The sequence below is a fragment of the Heptranchias perlo genome, chromosome 8 (genome assembly GCF_035084215.1).
Source record: "Heptranchias perlo isolate sHepPer1 chromosome 8, sHepPer1.hap1, whole genome shotgun sequence".
Classification (NCBI taxonomy): domain Eukaryota; kingdom Metazoa; phylum Chordata; class Chondrichthyes; order Hexanchiformes; family Hexanchidae; genus Heptranchias; species Heptranchias perlo.
The window spans coordinates 50,334,694-50,358,816 of NC_090332.1; the positions used below are offsets into that span (position 1 = coordinate 50,334,694).

The window sequence follows — 24,123 nt, forward strand, 5'->3', positions numbered from 1 at the left end:
GTTTATGGAGGGACGCGGTGTCTGCCGGTACGCTTGAGGCTTTCCGTGACCGGTGGGCACCGCAGGGGCTGGAGTGCATCCTGGACGAGGCTAATAAAGTTTTAATTTGAAAAATTGGTTTTGGTTTCTTTGGGTTTTTAGTTTGTAAGCACACCCCACACCCCCCTTCTTATAAAAGGGGGGCCTAATTAAAAAAAAGAAAAAAAAAAGCTGAACAGAAAAAAAAAAGGAAAAAAAAAGTTTATGGAGGGTGAACGATAGACCAGGAGAGCAATGGAATAGTCAAGATTGGATGGGACAAAGGCATGGATAAGGATTTTAGTGGCAGATGAGGTGGGGGTGGGCGATGTAATGGAGGTTGAAGTAGGGAGTCTTTGTGATGAAGAGGATTATGGGGTTGGAAGTTCAACTCAGGGTCCAAATCTGAAATAAAAACAGTACATGTTTTGAGAAAAGACAGGTTGGGACACTGCATCAGCTCTGAAGAAAGGAAAGGGGGAGGGAGTGGGAGAGAATCAAAAGATACACCAATCACAAAGATGCAGTTAATTGGTTAAACGACTTGCAAATTGCTAGATAAAAAATGTTAGATTGTGTAAATGATCAGCAGTGAGATAATGCACAAAAATAAAAGGACAAAAAGAATGTACAAATGGAGGGTGGGGTAGAGACATAGGAGAGTTCCATACAACAAAAACGTGAGACAATAGTGGTAATGGCATCCAGTAAGTTTGATTAAGCCAGTTTTTGCAAGATACAATGAATCACCACTGATTTGAAACTCCGTATCAGTGAAGTATCAATAATATTTAACTCCAGTGAGAACTCTGATGTAGCTCACAGCAAGTGACGTTACACGCAGTAAGGGCGGGAATAGAGGCGATTGACACCACGATTAGCAAATGGAGCCGGCGGACCTGCCTGACGGACAGTGCCGAGCCACCAATGAGCGTGTGGACATGCGCTCGCGTGCCGAAGCTGTAGTCTCCCCATTGTTGAGAGAAGTTTTGGCGAGTGGAGGGTAAAAGTCAGGCTGAGGAGTGAAGGGCTGGGTGTCCACTCACTGTATTGTTGAACGAAGCATGTATTTCACCGTTGCATAAAAGGAAAGGAAGAAAAAGGACGGCTTTCATGTTTTGCTCTCCTGAAAATCTGCGAGTGGCAAGTTTCTTTCAGTAGTTGGTAAGTTTGACACCCGGCTTGCTCGACTTTGCTTCTTTCAAAAGCTGCCTTTGTGCTGCTATGGGTTTCTTTTCCAGTCTAATGCCGATTTCTCTGTCCCTCTGGAAGTTGTGATTTGTATTTTTTCTCTCACCTTTTGAGTACATTGTGTGGTTCCGGTTTGTCCGACAGCCTGGATCAATTTGACTGAAGACGGTAGTTCCTAACTAAGGGACAGACCTGAGCTCCAGTCGGAGCCGCTTTGTGTTGTCGTTGGGGAGAGTCTCCAAGGTGGCCGCCCGTTGGTCCCAGCTAGACACGAACCCTTCTCCCCTCCCTCCTTCCCCCCCTCCTTCCCTCCCTCCTCACAGTAGTCCGGCTACCACTTGAGTTACAAGTACGGCATTTAATGACGGGAAGACCAACACCAACTCCTGGAAAGTAATCCTGTGTTTATATCGGGAGAGTGAGGATAGCGGAAAGCCGTGGCGTTACCTGGGGAAGGAGCGATGGCTTTGGTCGCCGAGCTGTGTGGGGGATGGGAGGCACTCCCTGTAACTTTAGTATTTCCAGATCTGTGATTATGTCTTTACAACATGATGGGCTGGTGATCTAAAATGCGCCTGTTTTTTTTACATTTAATTGAAGGTGGTATTTTGAGAGGTGGAAACAGGTTCTATTCGTCAGCGCAGTTTATTTTTGTAAGATCTCCTGCGATACTTTTTATGATGTTTGGAATGTCCGAATCCAGTCTGCCCAACCTGTCAAACTCTTCTGCGCCCCCCATTTAATACCGTGTTGTGAATTTGTGAAACGAAGTCGGAAGGAAATCCGCTGAAAAGGGCCAGTTGTGTTTTTTTTTGAAAGTGCTGGAATGGAGAAAATTGTACCGCTTGGAGCCAAGGACAGTAATGTAATGACCGAGTTGTCTGCCTAGTGCGTGCCCAGAGGAAATTCCTACTCCGAGAAGAACGTGGCAGTACATCAGGACACATTATTCCAATTAGATCTATATTATAGCCTTCAGTGGTGTAGGCAAGATCTAACCAGCATGCAGTTTAGGGATTTTTTTTTTAAGTGGTGGTCTAAACTTCAAACGTTATATTTGCCGTGGTTGTATTTTAAAAAAAAATCATGTCAAGTGACATTCACCGTTTCAGATACATCCTTCCCTATAGTAATAATTTCACTTGTTGAAATTAAGTACTGCGAAGCGACTCTATTCTAAAACTTCAGACGTAAAACAGTTCAAATAGTTAAGCCATTTCAATGAATATTTTTGTTTTGGATTTTATCACGGTGACCCAAGTAACGGTTCAGGACTTTGCTTGGGACGTCAGAAAGCTGCAGACAGTCATGTCTTGCCCCGTTATTGACGAGAGAGTTTGCATTTTAAAACCTGCAGTTGTATACATTGAGTTGTAATCCAGAGTTTTTTTTACTGGGGGTGGGGGAAGAGGATTATGCATTCCAAGTACCCAGTCACTATCCATAACACTTCACTGAAGCAGAGAATGAAAGGAAGGTTTTAGGGCTCCGTGTTTAAATGCACCGTGCGGTGCAATACTGAACCATATGGATCAGGGCAATCTTGGGTTTAATTCCCAATTTTTGTTGAGTTAGCTGATCTCAGCCACTGTGGCACAATAATTAGCTTCAGCACCTTCAGCCTAGGCAAAGGAATAATCTGGCTAGGATTGCTGATTGCCAACTGATAATTCCCCTGCTTGAAAGTGATCACTTTCCAGCAGGAGATATTGATTGTCCGCCATATAATTGGCATGAACAGTACCTGTTTAGGTGAGGTATTTGAAGGCTGTTTGCTCCTGTGGAGCTGTACCCAAATAAAATGATAGTCAAGAGAGGTAAAGTAAGCTTAACTGCAGTTGAAGGAAACATTCTCTGCACTGCAATATTTGTTGACCAAAAATTTGGATGGAAGTGGAATGAACTTTAACATTTGTTTGTCTTTCGCAGAGGTTATTTTGAACCCCACAATTACAAATTGCTGTAGTGCAGGTAGTTTCTTTTAGCTTAACTTCTGTTGTGGGGGTCCTGACTGATCTTTTAGGTCCCCAAACTCAAAAAAAAAAAAGGAATTTTGGTCTATAGTGCTAGATTTGGGTAATACTTTCTAGCATTCCAGTGTAGTTGGCTCATGTCCATCTTGCAAACATGTCAATTTCTTCTGCCACCCAGTGGCAAACTGTCAACTTTAAAAGAATGATGATCCCTTTACTGTACTTAACTGATACATCCTCTATCAATTTTTATCCAATATAGTATTAGAAAGGCGGGCTGTACTTAAAATAGATAAGTCACCAGGTCTGGATAGGCTACATCATAGGTTGCTGAGGGAAGTTAGGGTGGAAATTGCAGAAGTACTGGCCACAATCTTCCAATCCTCCTTAGACACGGGTGGTGTCGGAGGACTGGAGAATTGCAAATGTTACATCCTTGTTCAAAAAAGGATGTAAATATAAACCCAGCAACTATAGACCAGTCAATTTAACTTTGGTGGGGAAGCTTTTAGAAACATTAATTCGGGACAGAATTAATAGTCACTTAGACATGTGTGGATTAATAAGGGAAAGCCAGCATGGATTTTAAGGCAATTCGTGTTTGACCAACTTGATTGAGTTCTTTGAGGTAATAGAGGATTGATGAAGGCAATGCGGTTGATGATGTGTATATGGACTTCCAAAAGGCGTTCGATAAAGTGCTTGTCAATAAAATTGAAGCCCATGGAATAAAAGGGACAGTGGCAACATAGATACGAAATTGGCTCTGTAATAGGAAATAGAGGATAGTGGTGAATGGTTGGTTGTTTTTCTGACTGGAGGGAGTTGTACAGTGGTGTTCCCCAGGGGTTGGTACTGGGACCACTGCTTTTCTTGATATATATATTAATGACTTGGACTTGGGTGTACATGGCACAATTTCAAAATTTGCATATAGCATACAACTTGGAAGTGTAGTAAACAATAAGGAGGATAGTGATAGACTTCAAGAGGATGTAGACAGGCTGGTGGGATGGGCAGACACGTGGCATATGAAATTTAATGTTGAGAAGTGTGAGGTAATAATTTTGATAGGAAGAACGAGGAGCGATAGTGTAAACTAAAGGGTACAACTTTAAAGGGGATGCAGGAACAGAGACCTGGGGGAATATGTACACAAGTCTTTGAAGGTGGCAGGACAGGTTGAGAAACTGTTTTTTAAAAAAAAGCATACAGGATCCTGGGCTTTATAAATAGAGGCATAGAGTACAAAAGCGAGGATGTTATGTTGAACTTTTAAAAACACTGGTTTGGCCGCAATTGGAGTTTTGTGTCCAATTCTGGGCACCGCAGTTTAGGAAGGATGTGAAGGCCATAGAAAGGGTGCAGAAAAGATTTACTAGAATGGTTCCAGGGATGAGGGACCTCCAGTTACGTAGATAGACTGGAAAAGCTGGGATTGTTCTCAGAGCAGAGAAGGTTGAGAGGAGATTTGAGAGAGGTGTTCAAAATGATGTATGGTCTAGACAAAGTAAATAAAGAAAAACTGTTCCCACTGATGGAAGGGTCGCGAACCAGAGGACACAGATTTAAGGTGATTGGCAAAAGAATCAAAGGCGACATGAGAAACATTTTTACGCAGCGAGTGGTTAGGATCTGGAATACACTGCCTGAAAGGGTGGTGGAGGCAGGCTCAATTGTGGTTTTCAAAGAGGAATTAGATAGGTACCTGAAGGATAAAAATTTGTAGGGCTGCAGGGGAGTGGGACTAGCTGGGTTGCTCTTGGAGAGCTGGTGCAGCCTCGATGGGCCGAATGGCCTCCTTCTGTGCCATAACCATTCTATGATTCTCTGGATGTGGGGCAAATGTTTGTTGATCCGCCCAGGAGATACTAAAATTTGATGACGTGTACCCAGTGTTACATCTTTTCTAGCTAAATTGCCTAATTATGACCAATGCAAACATCAGTTTCTTCACATGTAATGTCGCCTGCAGTAGGGACAGGAAGGGGAGTTGTTTCCTGCGTGATTGTATTCCCTTCAAAAAGCTATGTTTAATATAACTTTGTAGCTACTTTAATGGGGGGGGGAGGAGAGAAAGGAGGAGTGACCAAATAAACATTGTACAGTAAGTCATTTATTGTCAAAATGCTTTGTGATATTGCAGGGAGAAATTAATATTCAGATGTGCAGTAATTGATCTGAAAATCCAAATGTCAGATTCATTGGGATATCAATAAAGCTAAAGGGGCACGGCATAGATTTGAAATAAACCTGGTTGTTTGGCGTAATGTCTAATACATTTATAATCTAATTTTGGTACTTGCATTTGATACATCCAAATGCAAGAATTGTTCAATAATTATTATTCAACTTTTCCCATCATATGTTTTCTTCCTATTCCTTTAATACCCCTGGTGAAATGTAACAGGAGACCTTTTTTGAATAAGATTGCAACAGATTGACTTGCATTCTCCATGTTCACTTTTCTCAGCAGAGAGGACAGATCAGTTGGGGACTTCTGCGCCTCCTTCAATGTCTCTATGGAGACAGTAGCTTGTATGATTGGTCTTCAAATGTTTTCTCACTCCAAGTGTGGAAATACCTGGCCTCTGCCCAGTATTTGCATACTGACAGAGCTGGAATGGAGAACTCCTGCATGAGATGTGAGTGCATGTTCTAGCACTCTTGCAGAGTGTCTGAAGATCCAACCCATTCCTGCCAGTTTACCTCTGATTGATTGATTTATTAAATTCTTCTTCTAACATCTGTTGTGGGGAAATTGCTGGAGTCTATAATTAAAGATAGGGTGACTGAAAATTCTCGGTGTTCAGTTAATCAGGGAGAGCCAGCATGGATTTGTGAAAGGTAGGTCGTGCCTGACAAACCTGATTGAATTTTTTGAAGAGGTGACTAAAGTAGTGGACAGGAGAATATCTATGGATGTTATTTATATGGACTTCCAGAAGGCATTTGATAAGGTCCCACATAAGAGACTGTTAGCCAAGATAGAAGCCCATGGAATCGAGGGAAAAGTACGGACTTGGTTAGGAAGCTGAGCGAAAGGCGACAGAGTAGGGATAATGGGTAAGTATTCACATTGGCAGGATGTGACTAGTGGAGTCCCGCAGGGATCTGTCTTGGGGCCTCAATTATTCACTATTTATTAACGACTTAGATGAAGGCATAGAGTCTCATATCTAAGTTTGCCGATGACACAAAGATTGGTGGCATTGTAAGCAGTGTAGATGAAAACATTAAAATTACAAAGTGATATTGATAGATTAGGTGAATGGGCAAAACTGTGGCAAATGGAATTCAATGTAGACAAATGTGAGGTCATCCACTTTGGATCAAAAAAGGATAGAACAGGGTACTTTCTAAATGGTAAGAAGTTTAAAAACTGTGGATGTCCAAAGGGACTTAGGGGTTCAGGTACATAGATCATTGAAGTGTCATGAACAGGTGCAGAAAATAATCAAGAAGGCAAATGGAATGTTGGCCTTTATATCTAGAGGACTATAGTACAAGGGGGCAGAGGTTATGCTGCAGCTATACAAAACCCTGGTTAGACCGCACCTGGAGTACTGAGAGCAGTTCTGGGCACCGCACCTTCGGAAGGACATATTGGCCTTGGAGGGAGTGCAGCGTAGGTTTACTAGAATGATACCCAGACTTCAGGGGTTAAGTTACGAGGAGAGATTACACAAATTGGGGTTGTATTCTCCAGAGTTTCGAAGGTTAAGGGTTGATTTGATCAAAGTTTATAAGATATTAAGGGGAATGGATAGGGTGGATAGAGAGAAACTATTTCTGCTGGTTGGGGATTCTAGGAGTAGGGGGCACAGTCTAAAAATTAGAGCCAGACCTTTCAGGAGTGAGATTAGAAAACATTTCTACACAGTGTGGTAGAAGGTTGGAACTCTCTTCCGCAAACGGCAATTGATACTAGCTCAATTGCTAAATTTAAATGAGATAGATAGCTTTTTGGCAACCAAAGATATTAAGGGATATGGGCCAAAGGCAGGTATATGGAGTTAGATCACAGATAAGCCATGATCTTATCAAATGGCAGAGCAGGCACGAGGGGCTGAATGGCCTACTCCTGTTTCTATCTCGGGAAGCATCTTGCCTCTATTTAACTCCTTCCCTCAGGCACTTGGGCTGACATTTGATTATGTAAATAAGTTGACATTGGCTGAGCCATCCAGTGAGGGAGAAATAGAATTAATTTTAACCAACCTGAAAGAAATTGTGATGCCTCCATCATACAATGACATTTTAAGTATATCCTATGTGTACAGAGTAGTTACTGGTGGGAGTGCATAAACCACAATAGTATTTGGCTATCTACTTAGACTACTTGATGTGATTAAAGTAATTTTTAATACTGGAAGGAATCTGAACAATGACCTTTTCTTATTCCTGGTTCATGTTCCTTCTTCCTCTCCAATATCTGTTAGCTGCTAAAAGGATTCTAATGCTTGCTTACTGCTTTGTTTTTTACAGAATTATAAACCTATTTGCTGCTGAGGGAGTTTTGATGGCTTGTGTAAGTCTTCCCCTCGCCTAGCTGCTTCTGCCCAGGTCCATGTTGCTTCCGGGGTAGGTACAGAGACACTGGGCAGGAACATATAGCCGCAGTTCCTCCGTTCCACACATGAGTGAACTAGAAGGAGCATTGTTTCATTTTCAACAGGAAAAAAACCTTTAGTTATTGTACTACTAAAATGATGCCTGAAGAAAGCCACTCATGAAGCCTAGTGCTGAACAGAGTATAGCCACAGACTACAAAGAATGAATTTGAGGGAGACCAGCAGAGGAAGCTGGGTGTTATTTGGTTGTGTGGTTGACTCATTATTTTCTAAGTGGTTTGCCATACCCAGCAGGGGCAATTGAGAGCTAACAAAAATCTTCTTACATCGATGTGCGTATTAGCCACCATGTGATAGGAAGCTCTGAGTAAAAGCGCTTCACTCAAATCCATTTTAATTCAGTCCAGATTAATGTTTTGAAGTCTAGAGATTTTTTCCTCCTGTTCCAAGAATGTCAGTTTCCAGCACCCTTTCCTTTTCTCCCAAAAATGTTAATCCTAAGTATAATGTAATGCTGAAACTTGATTGTACTCTATCTGTAAACACAGCTACATTCCTAGTGCATTTTTATTCAAAAGATAAAACGGTTTATCTTTGTCATACAAAATTGTGCTGTAGTTTTTAAGGGTGGGTTCAAAACAAATTTTTCAATCTACAATTATAAACCTGTGATTAGAGATGTGGCAGTGTAATAGTGTAGTGGTATGGTACTGGGCTAGTAACAGAGGTTCTGAGTTCAAATTGTACTATGGCAAGTTGTGAAATTGAATTCAATAAATGTTATAATTTGTGGGTTGGCACCAGGGGGAAAAAAAAATCACCAGACAAACTGTTGTAAAAATCCAGCTGGTTCACAATTCGGGGAAGAGAACCGACCACCCCTAGTCTGGCCTAGCTGTGATTCTAGTCTTGCATTATTTTACTGGCTCTTTGTGCTACTCTGAAAAGGGATTGGGCAATAAATGCATTGCCCATATAGAAAGAACTTGCATTTATACAGCACCTTTTCATGACCTCAGGACGTCACAACCAGTGAAGTACTTTTATAGTGCAGTTACTGTTGTAATATGTGGCAGTCCGTTCGCACACAGCAAGGTCCCACAAAGAGCAATGAGATATATGAGCAGACAATGTTTTTGGTGATATTGGTTGAAGGATAAATGTTGCCTACGACACCAGGAGATCCTCTCTTTCCCCCCCCCCCCCCTTCATTGAATAATGCCGTGGGATCTTTTACATCAACCTGAGGGGGTAGACCGGGCCTCTGTTTAATGTTTTGTCTGAAAGATGGCACCTCAAATTGCAGCATTCCTTCAGTACTGTACTGGATGTACCTCAAGTCTCTGGAGTGGGGGTGTGAATCCATGACCTTGTGACTCAGAGGAGAGTGCTGCTACTGAACCAAGGCTGTGTTTGATAACCCAAGAAATTGTTTACTTTGTAGGTGTGTAAAAATGACACATGATATCAATCAGGATTGTGACATGCTTTACAGTGCATTATTAAGATCTGGCATGCACTGCAGTGGTAACCAGAGGACAGAGATTTAAGGTAATTGGTTTTTAAAAAAATTTTTTTTTACACACCAAGTAATGATCTGGAATGCACTGCCTGAATGGGTGGAGGAATCAGATTCAGTAATCCCTTTCAAAAGGGAATTGGATAAATACTTGGAGAAAAAATTGCAGGGCTATGAGGAAAGGACAGGTTAGTGGGACCAGTTGGATACTCTTTCAAAGAGCAGGCACAATGGGCCGAATGGCCGCCTGCTGTGCTGTCAGATTCTATTTGCATAACTTGGCAGTGTTAACTCTTCAGCACCTTCAGGTGAAGAACAAAATACATCGTAATACAATTAATGCTTCCATCACAAATGTAATAAGATGCACACTTGTCCTGAAGTGTATGGAAGAATGTATTCTGCAATTATCTCTGTTTAACATGAGGTCTATGCTCTTGGTACATTTGGTCTTAGCATCAAAGATTAGAATCTGCAGATGTGGATGGGTTTAGTTTTTCATGGGTGAAGAATAAATAGAAGACTTTGGGATTCCAATGCACCATGGTGAATAAAACAAACGAATCCCGGTATTACAGGAAAACTTTGGCGTATCGCTTGGCATGCAGCAAGCAGTCGGTCATGGAAAGAAAATCTTATCTTGCAGAAGTTCAGCTGTGCAATCATTTTCAAGATGCTGCCATCATCTTTGTTGGTTCACCTATGTGTTAACTTATGAAACTGCCTGATCATTGTGTTGGGAGGATATTTATTTTCTCAAGAAGATCTTTTGTCGCTTCTCCCCATGTCATTAAAACATTGTTGAAGTTTCTTGCCTTTTTTAAGGTGCAGTATCTTAGTCTAAACAGGAAGTGTAGAAAGCCTTCAAAAATAAGTTTATTCAATTTCCTGTCTTTCTCCGAACCAATTCAGTCCTAAAAGATGACAACAGTATTCATAAATATGAAATATGGTAATTTCTGTCGTGTGATAAATTGACTTGTTACTGGTAAATACCTTGTATGTACAACTTAATGTGATTTACACTTCTGATTTTTTTTTAAATTATAATGTCCAGGGCCATTAGATGTTTGTTGCAATGTCAAAAAGGGCCCCATCTTGCAGAACTGTTTGAACAATTACAAATGGGAGCATGGTCGTGTTACCAAGTCACTTCTGTGAGTTTGTACATGTAGGTGATTTTCACAGTGCAGTGTTTTTTTTATTTTATTTGATTAGATTTCAGCATTGTTAATACCGTTCAGACAGACATTTGAAAAGCATGTGGAAAAGCTCAGAATCCACCTTTTCCACAACAAAAGGGATGACTTATTCAAAGATTTAAAGATCATTTTATGTTGACAGGTTGTGGAAGGTGTGCTGGCAGAAAAGCTCTATTGCCCTGGGTAGCTGGAGGATTAGAAATTAATCATTTAAAAAGAAATTAGAACAAACCCTAAGACAGAAACAGCTGTCTTACTTTGGTACTAATGAATTTGGCTGGTAATCCCATTAACAACATATCTAGCAGAACAACAAAATTTCACTCTTCTCAAGACAGAACAGCATTGTACTCATCCTGAAACTGATCCCTAGAGACAATGTTAACCCTGGGCATTGCATTAACCAGGGGGGCTCCGGGCAGTAATGCTGTTGTTTGTTTGTAGTTTTAAAACATCATTGCATTCCTGATTGATCCCTAACATGCTTTTTAAAAAAATACTCAATTAACATTCTTGTGCAGGTCAGTATAATAAGATTTAGTATAGATTAAATTGAGTTTCATCTGTCCAAATTTTAAATTCTTTCTGCTAACGATTGTTATAATCTTTGATGCCATGCTTCACATCTACATTGGGATTATTATATGTTGTCCATTTTTGTATTCATTCTGATTGATTTTTATGACACTAACCTATAAGGATTCTGCCTAGACTATGAATGCGAGACTTGCTCCCAGGTGATCTAGAGGAGTGACGTACAATGCTGCAGTATACAACATGAGTCTTAAAAATTCAAACTAGAAATAAGTTTAGGTTTGCCTTGAAGTATTTCAAACTCTAATAAAATTAGTTCTGAGGAAAGCTGGTTTGTAAAATAACTTAGTTGCTTGAAGTACCTATATAGATACAGAAGGGTTGTTTGATGTATTCAGACCCATTGTTGATGATGGAAAGACTTTGAATCTACTTGACTGTTCCTGCAATTTTAAATATTCTCTAGCACTGTCTTTTTAATTTCACACAAATCAGATAGATTCCCATTTAAGTGACCCAAGCAAAATTTAGGCTCCAGTATTGTTCAGACTTTGTTCCTGTCAGAGGGCAATGTAATCCCCTATTGGAGGGGGGGAGAATCTAACCATAAGTCATCCCACCGATGTTCAATTCGTGCCAATCAATCACAGGTCAGCACAGAAAGCAGCAGCTAAGCTTTCATGTGCAAAGGTTTACAAATCTAACACAAGTCACTTGAAATTAAAACCATTAGTTTACTGAATACACGGTTAAGAAATAGAGTTCTTCCACAGCTGCCTTGTTCATTATCTAAGTTGCAGAAGATGATAAATGCTAATTATGTCTCTTCAGTTGACATTGGGGTTGATCAGCCTGTGTGTAATGGCAGAGGTCAGAGATTTCATGTGTTCATTTTAAACTAATCGGCAGGGTTTATCTTGGTAATGAAGAATAATGACTGTCCTCCACCATTTCTAAAATTAGCTTCATTATGTTCAGTCACATTTGACATTCCACCCTGGTTAGTGGTACCAATCCAAACACATCAGATTAACTGGCTAGGTGGAGGGAGTTGCTATTCCATCCTCTTCAGCAAGCGCTTTTTTATTTGTTCATGGGATGTGGGCGTTGCTGGCAAGGCCAGCATTTGTTGCCCATCCCGAATTGCCCTTGAGAAGGTGGTGAGGAGCTGCCGCCTTGAACCGCTGCAGTCATTGTGGTGAAGGTTCTCCCACAGTGCTGTTGGGAAGGGAGTTCCAGGATTTTGACACAGCGATGATGAAGGAACGGTGATATATTTCCAAGTCTGGATGGTGTGTGACTTGGAGGGGAACGTGCAGGTGGTGTTCCCATGTGCTTGCTGCCCTTGTCCTTCTAGGTGGTAGAGGTCGTGGGTCTGGGAGGTGCTGTCGAAGAAGCCGTGGCGATTTGCTGCAGTGCATCCTGTAGCTGGTACACACTGCAGCCACGGTGCGCCAGTGGTGAAGGGAGTGAATGTTTAGGGTGGTGGGTGGGGTTCCAATCAAGTGGGCTGCTTTGTCCTGGATGGTGGTGTTGAAGCTGCACTCATCCAGGCAAGTGGAGAGTATTCCATCACACTCCTGACTTGTGCCTTGTAGATGGTGGAAAGGCTTTGGGGAGTGAGGAGGTGAGTCACTCGCCGCAGAATACCCAGCCTCTGACCTGATCTTGTAGCCACAGTATTTATATGGCTGGTCCAGTTAAGTTTCTGGTCAGTGGTGACCCCCAGGATGTTGATGGGGGATTCGACGATGATAATGCTGTTGAATGTCAAGGGGAGGTGGTTAGACTCTCTCTTGTTGGAGATGATCATTGCCTGGCACTTGTCTGGCACGAATGTTACTTGCCACTTATGAGCCCAAGCCTGGATGTTGTCCAGGTCTTGCTGCATGCGGGCTCAGACTGCTTCAATATCCGAGGGGTTGCGAATGGAACTGAACACTGCAATCATCAGCGAACATCCCCATTTCTGACCTTATGATGGAGGGAAGGTCATTGATGAAGCAGCTGAAGATGGTTGGGCCTAGGACACTGCCTTGAGGAACTCCTGCAGCAATGCCCTGGGGCTGAGATAATTGGCCTCCAACAACCACTACCATCTTCCTTTGTGCTAGGTATGATTCCAGCCACTGGGGAGTTTGCCCCCCTAATTCCCATTGACTTCAATTTTACTAGGGCTCCTTGGTGCCACACTTGGTCAAATGCTGCCTTGATGTCAAGGGCAGTCACTCTCGCCTCACCTCTGGTATTCAGCTCTTTTGTCCATGTTTGGACCAAGGCTGTAATGAGGTCCGGCGTCGAGTGGTCCTGGCGGAACCCAAACTGAGCATCGGTGAGTTGGTTATTGTTGAGTAAGTGCCGCTTGATAGAACTTTCGATGACACCTTCCATCACTTAGCTGATTGAGAGTAGACTGATGGGGTGGTAATTGGCTGGACTGGATTTGTCCTGCTTTTTGTGGACAGGACATACTGTGGCAATTTTCCACATTGTCAGGTAGATGCCAGTGTTATAGCCGTACTGGAACAGCTTGGCTAGAGGCGCAGCTAGTTCTGGAGCACAGGTCTTCAGCACTACAGCTGGGATGTTTTCTGGGCCTGTAGCCTTTGCTGTATCCAGTGCACTCGGCCGTTTCTTGATATCATGTGGAGTGAATCGAATTGGCTGAAGACTGGCTCCTGTGATGGTGGGGATATTGGGAGGAGGTCGAGATGGATCATCCACTCGGCACTTCTGGCTGAAGATGGTTGCAAATGCTTCAGCCTTGTCTTTTGCACTCACGTGCTGGACTCCGCCATCATCGAGGATGGGGATGTTTGCAGAGCCTCCTCCCGTTAGTTGTTTAATTGTCCACCACCATTCACGACTGGATGTGGCAGGACTGCAGAGCTTTGATCTGATCCGTTGGTTGTGGAATCGCTTAGCTCTGTCTATAGCATGTTGCTTCCGCTGTTTAGCATGCATGTCGTCTTGAGTTGTAGCTTCACCAGGTTGGTACCTCATTTTTAGGTACGCCTGGTACTGCTCCTGGCATGCTCGTCTACACTCCTCATTGAACCAGGGTTGATCCCCTGGCTTGTTGGTAACGGTAGAGTGAGGAATATGCTGGGCCATGAGGTTACAGATTGTGCTGGAATACAATTCTGCTGCTGATACCTCACTCCAGGTGATACTGAATGGGGGGAGGAGGAGGGATGTGTTCTATCCGGCAGACTGGAGGAAGTGGCCTGTCTCTGCCACCAAGAAGGCCTAGCTTGAGGGGCAGAGGAGGTCACAAGCAGCAGCAACATCTCCCGCACCTGGGTCCAGTGCAGGAAGCGCTTCAATGACCTAACTAGGTCAGCCAAAGTGAGTACACTTACTGATTCTCCTACATTCCATCTTCCACATCACTGCCCCCCACCCCAACTCATTCTGCACTGCCAACACCACTCTATCACATCACTCCTCACATCTACTTAAGGCTCATCCTCATCTTGCCTGCACTTCCTCACCTCCCCACTAATAACCCCACCCCTGCCACTCAACCCAATTCTCATACAATGTCATGGCTCTCATATTCACCCTCTGAAGCATCTCTTTCACGGTCAGCCGCACCCAAACCATTGCATTTATTGGTTGGTCACGTCACCGTCACTCACTCACCCGTCTCTGCTTTCTCTTTTTTTTATAGGAGAAGAGAACTCAGAATACATGGGAGAGGGCGAGGACCGGAGGGGGGCCGCAACAAATCATCGTCCTCACAGACTTAGAGCTGGAGCTCCGCCGAACCCTTGAGTGCCTGTCCGTCAGGGACGCCGAGACTGGCGCCCGACAAACGTCTGGTGACTTAACTTTAACATTCAGCACACACAATATGAATTGATGTTAACATGCCTTGCCACCTTCACCTCAGTATGCTCATCGCAACATGATACATTTGTGATGATGCTTAATGTAACCTTCTGTTCTGTTACAGGGCCTTCAGCGACTGCTGTGACGGCAGAGGGCGATTCCTCAGAGGACCTGCCGGCCTCTGAGGGTGCACAGTCACATCTGAGCGAGCTATTCACCAGCGCCGATATTCACACCTCAGTTGGGTTGGCACCTGGTGGGTTACCACACACGTGAGCACGAGCAGACACTGGTGGCAGGGGCAGCTGCGGAGGGTCCACGTTGGTGGGAGCACTCCCCTCCAGGCTCTGCTCAGCTGGACGCAGATGCTGAACCCTGGGGACCATCCTCTAAAAGGAGAATGATTGAGAGATAGCAGCACATTTGCGAGGTGCTGGAACAGGTGCCACGCACACTCTTCCACAATGGCGCAGAGAATGGAGGAGTCCAACTCCTGCATGAGTGGAATGGAGGCACAGGTATGGGAGGGAATCCCTGAAGTAGTGTCACAGTGACGTGACGGCATCTCTGAGATACTGTCCCGCGTAAGTGCGGGAATGTCTGTGATGGAGGGAAGGCTAGTCTCCGTTGAGCTTCAAGCATAGCTCACAAATGAGTCCATTCAAGCCCTGACAACGGCCGTTCGGACTTGGTGAACAACATTCTGCTGCCTTAAACGGGCAGGCAGATACACTAGCACTGGCCTTCCAAGGCTTCACACATGTCCTCCAAACTGTCGTCCAGCAGGGTGGTAGGAGTGATGTGGGCCTGGCCCAGGGGAGTGATGATGGTGAAAGGGGCCATGGAAGTGGGGACGCCACTCAAAGTGCTCCCATATCTCACCTGTTGCCCCCCCCTCAACCAGTACCTGCAATGCTGCCTCCTCTCCAGGTGGCCGAGTCTGCCCCTGCATAGGTGCAGGTGGGGCAATCTTTGGAGGGGCCCTCACTGGCACCAAAACCCAGAGGGCATAGGCCCAAAGCATCGAATCGGTCAGGGCATGAACAAGAGCAACCTGCCACTACCTCTGCTGCAGCCGTAGGGGATGCACCACATAGAAGTATTTGGAAGAGAAAAGCGAAGGTTTTGTAAGCACGAAGGAAATGCACAAGGGTGTTTGGTTTGTCATGGTTTTTATTGATATTAGCTTTGTTAAACTTGCATTAAATATTATTGTCACCACTACTGCCATGTCTTGGCCATTCTTGACTGACTTCTGTAATAGGGCACTTTCATGAGGTTTACCATGAATGGCAACACTTGATGCCACCGAGTAGGTCACTTTACAGTGGGTGCATGTGTAGTTGCAGGACTGTTTTGTGTAGGGAGGGGTGGGGGGGGGCTGGTGTGGCCGCTGCTCTATCCAGGTGGTGTTAGGACTGGACTCTTTACAATGTCTGATGTTAGGAGAACCGTTCACATATCGGTGACTCCCTGGCCTCACGAGCAGCCAGGTGAGCTCCTGCTCCACCCATAGGTTGCTGTTGCTCCACCGCCTCCTCCTTTAATGTGGGTGGCAGATGTGGATCGGGCCTCCTCAAGCAGCACACTTCTCTGACATTTTGTGCAGGGCACAACACACTACTATAATACACTTGTATTGAAGCGCTCCCCCAGAACAATCAAGACACCTAAATTGTATCTTGAGCAACCCTATAGCATGCTCGATTGTAGACCTGGTGGCGATGTGGCTGTCGTTATATCAATGCTGTTGCTCAGTGATGGGGTTCCTCAGAGGTGTCATGAGCCACGTGTGCAGGGGGTATGCCTTGTTCCCGAGGAGCCAGCCCTTTAGGGTGTTCAGTGTATGGAAGAGGGGTGGGATATTGGATTCCCGGAGGACGAAGGATTTGTGGCAGCTGCCAGGGAATCTGACACGCACACTAAGGAATCTCTTGTGGTCACAAATGAGCTTCGTGTTGATGGAGTGATACCCCTTCCCGTTGATGAACAGTCTTGGCTCATGTGGAGGTGCTCTTATTGCTTATATGGGTGCAATCGATTGCACCCTGCACCCATGGGACGCAAGCCACCAAGTGGAATCCCACTGCCCGCTCAGTCTGGCTGAGGCCGTCCATGGGGAAGTTGACATAGTGCGAGGCCCTGCGAAACAAGCAGTCGGTGACCTGCCTTATGCACTTGTGTGCAGACGACTGAGACCCTGGCGATGTCCCCGGTGGCACCCTGGAATGATCTGGAGGTGAAGAAGTTGAGGGCAGTGACGAGTTTGTCAGCTGCAGGTGAGGAGATGCTGCTCGGCACAGCCGGGAGCAGCTTGGCATGAAGGAGGCCGCAGATGTCTGCGACTACCTGGTGACTAACTGAGCCTCCATATGCACTGCACCTCAGAGGTCCAGGAAGCTGAGCCTTGGCCTGTAGACCCTGTGGTGAGGGTAGTGCCTCCTGAGATCTCTGTCTCTCTGTGCTCTTGTGCAGGTGCCTGGCGAGGCTGGTGATGTTGCTTGTCCTCGGATGTAGTAGTGAATGCAGCCATGGCCCCCCCCCCCCCCCCACACCCCATCCTGATGGTGAGAGTTTGAGGGGGTCCTCAAAGTAGCTAAATATATTTGAAGAGCAGAATTTTGAGTGGAAAGTAAGAATTTGCAGTGCAAACAAAAAGATCTTGTAGCCAAAACTTTGTCTGAAATATGAGTCCCCTGCTGCAGTAACTGATCTTTTCTCCCCACCTGTCAAATAAGCATTTGAATCTCCCACTGGCTGCTGGCGGAAACACGTCTGTTGCAACATGGAGTGCTTCCCACAGCACGGGAAACACACTGAGGATGCTTCAAAATCGCACCCCTGCCAAAATGTGGAGAAAATTAAGTACTTCAAGTACTTAAACTACCTCAACAAATGTGTAAATGATCATTCCGCCGGCTTTAATTGCTGGTGGAACCTCCGCATTCGGGAGGCACCCGTGCACCCAGACGCGTCAGTGGGGAACCCGGAAGTCTGCGGGTTTGAGCCGGGCTCCGAACCCGAACAGGATTTTCGGAGCCCTGCCCTCCCCCTCCCCCACCCAACGCACCCGTAATTTCCTGGGAAAATCGAGTTCTATGCCTCTATTTATACAGCCCATTATCCCATATGCTTTTTTTCAGAGCTTTATCAACTTGTCCTGTCACCTTCAAAGATTTGAATATCTGAACCCCAGGTCTCTGTTCCTCCACCCCCTTTGAAATTGTACCATTTAGTTTATATTGCCTATCCTCATTCTACCTTCCAAAGTGCATCATTTAACATTTCATCTGCCATGTGTCTGCCCATTTCACCAGTCTGTCTATGACCACATGAAGATTGCTATTATCCTCCTGGCTTTACTGCATTTCTAAGTTTCATAGAATAGAATCATAGACGTTTACAACATGTCCATGTCGCCCAGTTTATACCACTAAGCTAGTCCCAATTGCCTGCACTTGGCCCATATCCCTCCATACCCATCTTACCCATGTAACTGTCCAAATGCTTTTTAAAAGACAAAATTGTACCCGCCTCTACTACTGCCTCTGGCAGCTCGTTCCAGACACTCACCACCCTTTGAGTGAAAAAATTGCCCCTCTGGACCCTTTTGTATCTCTCCCCTCTCACCTTAAATCTATGCTCCCTCGTTATAGACTCCCCTACCTTTGGGAAAAGATTTTGACTATCTACCTTATCTATGCCCCTCATTATTTTATAGACTTCTATAAGATCACCCCTAAACCTCCTACTCTCCAGGGAAAAAAGTCTGTCTATCCAACCTCTCCCTATAAGTCAAACCATCAAGTCCCGGTAGCATCCCAGTAAATCTTTTCTGCACTCTTTCTAGTTTAATAATATCCTTTCCATAATAGGGTGACCATAACTGTACACAATATTCCAAGTGTGGCCTTACTAATGTCTTGTACAACTTCAACAAGACATCCCAACTCCTGTATTCAATGTTCTGACCAATGAAACCAAGCATGCTGAATGCCTTCTTCACCACCCTATCCACCTGTGACTCCACTTTCAAGGAGCTATGAACCTGTACTCCTATATCTTTGTTCTATAACTCTCCCCAACACCCTACCATTAACGGAGTAGGTCCTGGCCTGATTCGATCTACCAAAATGCATCACCTCACATTTATCTAAATTAAACTCCATCTGCCATTCATCGGCCCACTGGCCCAATTTATCAAGATCCCGTTGCAATCCTAGATAACCACCTTCACTGTCCACAGTGCCACCAATCTTGGTGTCATCTGCAAACTTACTAACCGTGCCTCCTAATTTCTCATCCAAATCATTAATATAAATAACAAATAATAGCGGACCCAGCACCGATCCCTGAGGCACGCCGCTGGTCACAGGCCTCCAGTTTGAAAAACTACCCTCTTGTCTTCTGTCGTCAATCCAATTTTGTATCCAATTGGCTACCTCACCTTGGATCCCGTGAGATTTAACCTTGTGTAACAACCTACCATGCGGTACCTTGTCAAAGGCTTTGCTAAAGTCCATGTAGACCACGTCTACTGCACAGCCATCATCTATCTATCTTGGTTACCCCTTCAAAAAACTCAATGAAATTCGTGAGACATGATTTTCCTCTCACAAAACCATGCGGACTGTTCCTAATCAATCCCTGCCTCTCCAAATGCCTGTAGATCCTGTCCCTCAGAATACCCTCTAACAACTTACCCACTACAGATGTCAGGCTCACCGGTCTGTAGTTCCCAGGCTTTTCCCTGCCGCCCTTCTTAAACAAAGGCACAACATTTGCTACCCTCCAATCTTCAGGCACCTCACCTGTAGCTGTCGATGATTCAGATATCTCTGCTAGGGGACCCGCAATTTCCTCCCTAACCTCCCATAACGTCCTGGGATACATTTCATCAGGTCCCGGAGATTTATCTACCTTGATGCGCGTTAAGACTTCCAGCGCCTCCCTCTCTGTAATATGTACACTCCTCAAGACATCACTATTTATTTCCCCAAGTTCCCTAACATCCATGCCTTTCTCAACCGTAAATACCGATGTGAAATATTCATTCAGGATCTCGCCCATCTCTTGTGGTTCCGCACATAGATGACCTTGTTGATCCCTAAGAGGCCATACCCTCTCCCTAGTTACTCTTTTGTGCTTTACGTATTTGTAGAAGCTCTTTGGATTCTCCTTTGCCTTATCTGCCAAAGCAATCTCGTGTCCCCTTTTTGCCCTCCTGATTTCTCTCTCAACTCTACTCCGGCAATCTCTATACTCTTCAAGGGATCCACTTGATCCCAGCTGTCTATGCATGTCATATGGCTCCTTCTTTATGACTAGGGCCTCAATCTCCCGAGTCATTCATTTCTCCATGTGTGAAATTATGCCCTTTATCCCCAAGTCCAGGTCATTAATATATATTAAAAAGAGCAGTGGTCCTAATTCCTGTCCCTGGGGGACACCACTGTATACCTCCAGTGAGTCTGAAAAACAACCGTTCACTTTGCTTTCTGTCTCTTAGCCAATTTTGTATCCATGCTGCCACTGTCCAATTGTGGGCTTCAATTTTGCTAACCAGTCCATTGTAGTATTTTATCAAAAGACTTCTGAAAGTCCATATACACATCAACCGTACTACCTTCATTAACACTCTCCGTTACTTTATCAAAGAACTCAATCAAGTTTGGCAGACACTATTTGCCTTTAACAAATCTGTGCTGGCTGTCATTTTTTTTTTCAAGCGTGAATTGATTTTGTCCTGGATTATGATCTCTTTGAAAGTTACCCCACCACCAATGTTGGGCTCACTGGCCTGTAGTTACCGGGTTTATCCCTCTTTTGAATAGGGGTGTAACATTTGCAACCCTCCATTCCTCTGGCGCCACTCCCATATCCAAGGAGGATTGAAAGATTGTGGCCAGAGCCTCTGCTATTTCCACCCTTACTTTTTCCTCAGCAACCTAGGATTTATTTTTGTCCTGTCCAATTTCTCGACAACCCCTACTCATAATTTCCTTTTTCAGCTCTCTGCAGTTTTTGTATTCTGCTTGATTCTCTACCATATTATGAACCTGGCATTTATCATAATCCTGCGTTTTTTTTGTTTTGTTTTAATCTCAATATCTTGGCATCCAGGGAGCCCTAGCTTTTCCTTTACCTCTCCCAGGAGGAAGAGAATCTAATGTAGCCTTAGTCTTTGTTTCTATTTGGCCAAAATACCCAGATTAATATAATGAGGTTGGCTTCAGAGAACGTTATTAGTTTCTGTGGTTATGTCCTTTTGGCCTAGAGAACGAGGTTCTTGTCCTTTCCCAGTTAGGTTTGGCCCATTAAAATGACATTTAAAGTATCAATGTGTATACTTGTGTTTTCTTTGAGATCCAGTAGAAGATTGAAATATCATTGCTGGTAAAGTGTTTTGATTGTGGCTGAGAAAGCCTTTGTAATCATGGAAGAGGTGCTTGCTGCAGTCAGTCAACCAGTTATATCAGCTAAACACTTATCAATAGGTCTGAAGTTGTTGCACTGTGGTGTGCTGCAGAAAATATGTTATGCAGCTGATAGTTTGGAAGAATAAAGTTAGACATATTGACGGATGTAAATCAGTACTGAAATGTGTGTCCTAGTTGAAGACAATAAACCTCAATTTCACTATTTTTGTTGACTTGTTTTGGTGAAATGTTATGCTCCTCAGAATGAGTGTTGGTGCTGCAATTGAAACATTCTTTCACTTTGGGTAACTATTGTCAACATCAAGCAGACTGGACATAACACAGCAAGCTACAGAGCAAAGACTATGCCCTTCACCTTGACCTCAAGGGAATGCCCTCTTTACTCCTCCTTCCCCCCCCCCCCCCCCCCCCCCCTTCCCCATTTCATCCTCCTCTGAATCAGTGGGCATTTTTCTGTTTCCTACACCAGCAATCTTGATTATGTATTTCTGCTGGAATTTGGGCAATTCTGTGCTGTGGGCTGTCACTCTCTGGAAACAGGGAGTGCCCACACTGATTTCATTGAGGATCCCTACAGTCAGCAGAAATGAAACTTTTGTCCCATGGGTGTGCTAGATTCCAACCCAGGTTCCTGAGGTGAGAATACAAGGTGTTAATCCACTGTTGGCACCCAATGTCCACTTTTTTTTGTGTAGTTTTGATTTGCCTATTTTCCTTGTGTGTTGCACATGTGTTTGTGGGGGCAGGGGAGGGGAGAAGGATAGGAATTGTTAGCTTCTTAAAAATCCCACCCTTAAACAGCTTAGTATATCATAAGCTTATTTACTAAGTGATTTGTTCCTCTCTGTGCATTGGTCTCCAACTGGGAAGGTTGGGGGGTTATAATCTCTATTTTGTTTTGCTTAATATTTCACCGTGAAGTTTGAATTTGAGAGGTCTAGCATGAAGACTGGGTGGAATTAAAGTTTCTGCCCCGTTCGGAAATCAGTGCCAAAATCTCCCCTTTGAATTGGTTCAATGCATTTTGAAATGGGCTGACAATTTTGTTTAAAATTAACACACAAAGGAAAATAGAGGCCGATGTAATACCACAGTAAGTTTGAAGGGCAGTGTTATTCGTCATTTAGAAAGGCACTGGTTAATCAATGACAGTCGCCAAAGATTTGTTAAGGGAAGGCCGTGTCTGACTAACTCGATTGAATTTTTTTGAGCAGGTAACAAGGAGGGTCAATGAGGGTAACGCATTTGATGTAGTGTACATGGATTTTAGCAAGGCTTTTGACAAGGTACTACGTGGCAGACTGGTCAAAAGAGTAAAAGCCCATGGGATCCAAGGAAAAGTGGCTAGTTGGATCCAAAATTGGCTCAGTGGCAGGAAGCAAAGGGTAATGGTTGACAGGTGTTTTTGCAACTGGAAGGCTGTTTCCAGTGAGGTTCTGCAAGGCCCAGTACTAGGCCCCTGGCTGGCTGTATGTTCATTCAAGAAGTCTGCAGATGATACAAAAATTGGACGTGTGTTTGACAGCGAGGAGGAATGCTGTAGACTGCAGGAAGATATAAATGGACTGATCAGGTGGGCAGAAAAGTGGCAAATGGAATTCAATCCAGAGAAGTGTGAGGTAATGCATTTGAGGAGGGCCAACAAGGCAAGGGAGTACACAATAAATGGGAGGATACTGAGGTATAGAGGAACAAAGAGGTCTTGGCGTGCATGTCCACAGATCCCTGAAGGTAGCAGGACAGGTGGATAAGGTGGTTAAAAAGGCATACGGGACACTTTCCTTTAACAGGCATAGAATATAGGAGCATGGAGGTTATGCTAGAACTTTATAAAACATTAGTTAGGCCACAGCTTGAGTACTGTGTACAGTTCTGGTCACCACATTACAGGAAAGATGTAATTACACTAGAGAGGGTACAGAGGAGATTTACGAGGATGTTGCCAGGGCTGGAGAATTTTAGCTATGAGCAAAGATTGGATAGGCTGGGGTTGTTTTCTTTGGAACAAAGGAGCCTGAGGGGAGATTTAATTGAGGTATATAAAATTATGATGGGACCAGATAGAGTGGTTAGGGAGGACCTATTTCCCTTAGCAGAAGGGTCAGTAACCAGGGGGCATAGATTTAAAATAATTGGTAGAAGGATTAGAGGGGAGTTAAGGAGAATCTTTTTCACTGAGGGTGGTGGGGGTCTAGAACTCACTCCCTGACAGGGTGGTAGAGGCAGAAACCATCAACTCATTTTAAAAAGTACTTGGATGAGCACTTGAAATGCCGTAACCTCCATAGGGCTACGGACCAAATGATGGAAAGCTGGATAGCTCTTTTTCGGCCGGTGTGGACACAATGGGCTGAATGGCCTCCTTCTGTGCCGTAACTTTCTATGATGCTATGAATTTGGGAGATGGGGAGCCAGTGGAGGTGATAGCGAGTAGGACTTGGTACAGGATAGCTTCTGTAGGGTGGAGCTTGCAGGTTAGCAAGGAGAGCTCTTGAGAATCTGGAGGTGACAAAGATGTTGATGGTTTCAGAGGCAGTGGGGTTAAGGTAGGGACAGAGATGGTTAATGTTTCAGGATTGGATATAAGCAGGCTGTATATGGGGTTTGAAGCTCATCAGTCAAACAGAACACTCTTTTCAGTGTTCACACTATTGGGTCCAGCCTAAGCAAGGCATGGAAGGGGAAGGAATCGGATGGGGGAAAAGGAGTGACTAGCATGCAAAGTTTCTGAAGGCTTTCCACTGCTGAGCTGGAGAAACTGCTGATTCTTCCATGACCTAATGTCGGACAACACAGTAAAATTTGGGCAATTGAGGGTGGTGGGAGTAAAGCTGGGTA

General features: G+C 44.3%; 1 protein-coding gene across 2 annotated transcripts in view; it reads left to right on the top strand.

The window, feature by feature from the left end:
• The first annotated feature begins 932 nt into the window (after positions 1-932).
• tiam2a (TIAM Rac1 associated GEF 2a) overlaps positions 933-24,123 on the top strand; it is a 400,823-nt gene continuing 377,632 nt past the window's right edge. For both annotated transcript variants that reach the window (XM_067989096.1, XM_067989097.1), the window contains exon 1: positions 933-1,182. The gene's annotated coding sequence lies outside the window, so the exon portion shown is untranslated. The remainder of the gene's footprint in view (positions 1,183-24,123) is intronic.